Here is a 5,000-nt window from a genome sequence, read left to right as displayed (position 1 = left end):
CTTTTTGTGCCTTATAAATGTAACACACTCACCGGTAAAATTTCCACTTATTTCTTATTTTTATTTTCCTAAAATTTTTGTTGCGTCTTGCAACCTTTTCAATAGTCTTGACTCTGTCCGTTATTTAAACAATGAAATACATTATCAATATTCAACTATCAAATGCAAATTTCACCTTTACTCTCAACACTCTGGGTTTCATTGCTTTCAGTACTTAATGGGGTGGTTTTCCAAGTGAGTTACCACCACACACATGTACAAAGATTTTTCAAAGTCATTTTTGTTTGTTTTCCCCTGGTTATACATTCTGGGCAATCTTGTAATCTATTTCTTTACTACCCACAAGGGGCTAAACACAGAAGGGACAAACAAGGACAAACAAACAGATTAAGTCGATTATATCGACCCCAGCATGTAACTGGTACTTATTTAATCGACCCCGAAAGGATGAAAGGCAAAGTCGACCTCGGTGGAATTTGAACTCAGAACGTAATGGCAGACGAAATACGGCTACACATTTCGCCCGGCGTGCTAACAATTCTGCCAGCTCGCCGCCCTAAATCTTGTAATCTTGAACTCAACACCTGAGACCTGGTTAAAGAAGGTGTTCTGTCAATTTACACTGCCTGATGAAGATAAAAGATAACGCTCTTGAAACAAAATGCTCTATAGTAGAAAATTTGTTGCAGAGTAAAAAAAACCTGTATATTTCCTTGGTACAGTACATCGGAGGTTAGCTCATTTGGTTTATTCTTTTATTCTATAGACCCCGAGGCATTACAGCACCAAATAATTCATAACTTGTTGGGCTGTTTTGGTAAAGCCCTACTATACTAAGACTAATTACAATGTACTCTGTAGAGTACATATGTATTGTATTACAGATTGTATGTGGAACCACCTGTTACAATCCCAGCTATGAGTTAACTAGAATGTTAAATACTGAGAGTAAAGGACCTCTGGTTTTCATTTCAACTTCCTTTTATGAGAAGATGAACTTGTATAAAAAAATTTTTTAAAAACTGAGATGCATTTGGTTTCTGATCATCTCAACCTCTGTTGTGCCACTGATTTTATAGCTGATTGTGCTGGAAAAGGTTCAGTCCTATACAAATTTAATGTACAAAACAAACTCATGCTACAGAAAATTATTGGACTATTGGAATATTTGTACAGACTTTCTGAGTTTAGGAAGTAGTTTCAATTGGTCATGAGTTGGTTTCCACCATGCATGTATATAGGTATGTATGGTACTTCTCAAGAGAATTCAAGCCAGTCACTAACAAAGTACCAAGCCACTTTAAGTTAAGGGAGTTCCCAGAATTTATAAATATGTGATTGAGTTGGTGTGTCGGTTGAGCTGTTGATGCACACACCCAAGTGTGTGATTCTATTCATTCAAAGAATCATAGATGGAGAATCTTTGGAATCCAAAATGTCTTACAAATCTTCAGTGCGCCACAAATGTATGTATGCATGTTTGTATGTAAGTTTGTAGCTTTTCTTTTGGTTAAGCTTTGGTATCATAGAAAGCAATGACTTGCATGCATAGGCTAGTGTCAGTCTTCTTTAAAAAAATCTTGCCCAGGCCATTGCAAACGTATTCAGGATGTATGGTCAACTCCTTGACTACTGAAGGACCAGTATGTGTGTGTGTGTGTGTGCGCATGTGTACACACATACACATGTATATAATAAAAAAGAGAAAATGTTGCCGGTGGCACGTAAAAAGCACCCACTACACTCTCGGAGTGGTTGGCATTAGGAAGGGCATCCAGCTGTAGAAACTCTGCCAAATCAATACTGGAGCCTGGTGCAACCACCTGGTGCAACCACCTGGTGCAACCACCTGGTGCAACCACCTGGTGCAACCACCTGGTTTGCCAGCCTTTAGTCAAAATCGTCCAACCCATGCTAGCATGGAAAGCGGACGTTAAACGATGATGATGAGGATGATGATGATGATGCCTACTGAAATTGAACCTTGTATCGTTTATAAACCTTAGTGCGCCAACCACTTTATGATTACACCAAGACATCTCACTTTCAACCATCTGAATTAGAAGTGTTAATCTAATAGGCCACAACTACCAATACAAGTGACCTGTTAATAGGGAACTCAGTTCACATTGTAGCAAATTAATTTTTTTTTTCGCCCTTTTCAAGCCTAGCCAGGCTCATGGGCCTGGTTTCCTGCAGTTTCTGTGGCATATGTGTTCCCCCCAGCTGGACAGAACGCCAGTCCATCGCAGCGTTACTCAAGAAACAGGAAAAGAGAGTGAGAGAAAGTTGTGGCGAAAGAGTACAACAGGGGTTACCACCACCCCCTGTCAGCACCTCGAGGAGATTTTAGGTGTTTTCACTCAATAAACACGCACAATGCCCAGTCTGGAAATCGAAACCGCGATCCTCCGACCGCGAGTCCGCTGCGCTAACCACTGGACCAATGCACCTCCACAGCAAAGTAATGATATTGCATAAATAACTTAATAAGTTACGGAGATGTACTTGCATAGCAAGTGATTTGATCTAAGATCGTGTGCAGGAATGAAAACAATTGCAGCGTGGAAGGTGTTTGTAAGCCATTTAAGAAACACACAAAAGCCGTTCGATTCACTTCAACATTTAAGTTTAATTTGTCAAAATATTTTCGTCGCTAAAATCCGCGACCTGTTCACTGACAAAAATCCATGCAGCACGGATTTTTGTCAGTGAACAGTTCACGGTCTTAAAGCGTCGAAAATATTTTGACAAATTAAACTTAAATGTTGAAGTGAATCGAACGGCTTTTGTGTGTTTCTTAAATGGCTTACAAACACCTTCCACGCTGCAATTGTTAACTTAATAATATCTTTTATTTGTTTCAGTCATTAGACAGTGGCCATGCTGGGGCGTCACCTTAAAGGGTTTAGTTGAACAAATTGATCCTAATTCTTACTCTTAACCTTGGTACTTATCCTTATGATCTCTTTTCGCTTTTTTGATGAATCGCTAAGTTATAGAAACATAAACTGGTGGTCAAATATTGCTTAATGTCAAATGCAAACACAAAGACGCACACAGGCACACACACATACAACAGACTTCTTTCAGTTTCTGTCTACTAAATGCATTCACAAGACTTTGGTCAGCCTGGGGTTATAGCAGTAGATACTTACCCAAGTTGCCACACAGTGGGACTGAACCTGGAACAATGTGACTGGGAATCAGACGTCTTACCAGAAAAACCTTAACTGAACTTATAGGGTTCGTAGCATTACACAGTATTCCATAGTATTACTTTGAGTTGAATAAAGAATAATATTACAGATAACAGAAATTTAACATACTCTTTACTCTTTACTCTTTTACTTGTTTCAGTCATTTTGACTGCTGGAGCACCGCCTTTAGTCGAGCAAATCGACCCCGGGACTTATTTTTTGTAAGCCCAGTGCTTATTCTATCGGTCTCTTTTGCCGAACCGCTAAGTGACGGGGACGTAAACACACCAGCATCGGTTGTCAAGCAATGCTAGGGGACAAACACACATATATATATTACATATAACGACAGGCTTCTTCAGGTTTCCGTCTACCAAATCCACTCACAAGGCATTGGACCCCGGGCTATAGCAGAAGACACTTGCCCAAGATGCCACGCAGTGGACTGAACACACCTGAATCATGTGGTTGGTTAGCAAGCTACTTACCACACAGCCACTCCTATATTTATTATATTTTTTTTCGTTTTGGAAAGTTGAAATTTACAATGATAATGTAAAGTAGATAAGTATGATCACTAAGGTGTATGTAATTAATTAACTGAAATCTGTTTTATTTTTATTGAATACAAATTTCATTCTAATAAAAAAAATAAATATATTCTATAGTATCAACTTCTTACAACAATTGCCTCCATTAATTCACATCTCTCCAAACATACAAGCATCACCACAAGTCAAATCACTACACTTCTCAAGATGTGTGTGTGTGTGTGTGTGTGTGTGTGTGTGCATATACGTTTTATTTATTATTTCGCACATTACTTAATCATCATTATATTTTTTATTTTATATCTAATATTTCTATTGTATGTAATTTTCTAGATAGTGTAATTTAGTTTTTCATTGTTGAATTGATAAAAGGTGTGTTTTTTCTAATTTATATATATATTATATTTTGTGAAATTTGATTTAGTATTTCTAAGTTGAATTTTTCCCTGTAAGTTTGGAATAATATTCCCTTAAACTATTATTATATATATATATATATATCAGTGATGGTGATGATAATTATAATGTTAATGATAATGATGAGAGAAGATGATTGCAGAGAACAGTATGAGTACTGCATTTGAACATTAAAATAAGAAAATGTCAGGAATGTGTGCATGTATATGTACGCATGTGTGTACATATTTATGCGTGTATGTGTGCTTTGAAGAGATTCACACAAGCACAATCACACAAATACATACACACATACATACACATAAACACACATTAACATTCACACACACACATACAGACACACACACTTACACCTTCAGGTAAAATTTCAAGGAAAGCAGAAAAAAAAAAAACCAAATTTTTAATATAAATGTTTCTTTCTTTTTAATATATAGAGAGTAAAAAACACATTTTAAGTGTTCAATATTTAATTATTGTAATATAATAAATTTTTGGGAAATCACGCAAAAGGTATTATTGTTTGAGGAAGGTGCAATAATTTTATGGTGACTGTTAATTTATTGTTAATTCCCTGGAGGTGAAAACAAAATTAAATGATAAAGAAACAGATAAGAAAACAAACAAAAATACACAAATTGATATTTGTTAATTAAAAAATTAACACCTTTACATTATAAATTAAAATGCTTTCAAGTTAATTGGGACAATAAATTATTTAAAATATTTATTTTTTCTATTGGTTTGTAAGCATTATTAAGAGATAATGATGTTTTATCAATATTTCTAATGGAATTTATAGAAATAGAGCCATTAGTTATGGTCAGAAGGATCC

At 36.0% G+C, this 5,000-nt stretch overlaps 1 protein-coding gene across 1 annotated transcript in view; it reads right to left on the bottom strand.

Moving 5' to 3' along the window:
* The window catches only part of LOC115216336 (tetratricopeptide repeat protein 23-like), a 190,548-nt gene that overhangs the window by 168,131 nt on the left and 17,417 nt on the right, over positions 1–5,000 (bottom strand). The gene's annotated exons all lie outside the window — the stretch shown is intronic.

The sequence above is a fragment of the Octopus sinensis genome, linkage group LG10 (genome assembly GCF_006345805.1).
Source record: "Octopus sinensis linkage group LG10, ASM634580v1, whole genome shotgun sequence".
Taxonomy (NCBI): domain Eukaryota; kingdom Metazoa; phylum Mollusca; class Cephalopoda; order Octopoda; family Octopodidae; genus Octopus; species Octopus sinensis.
Note: the sequence above shows the minus strand (reverse complement) of the source record. Positions and strands in the feature narration are given on the sequence as shown.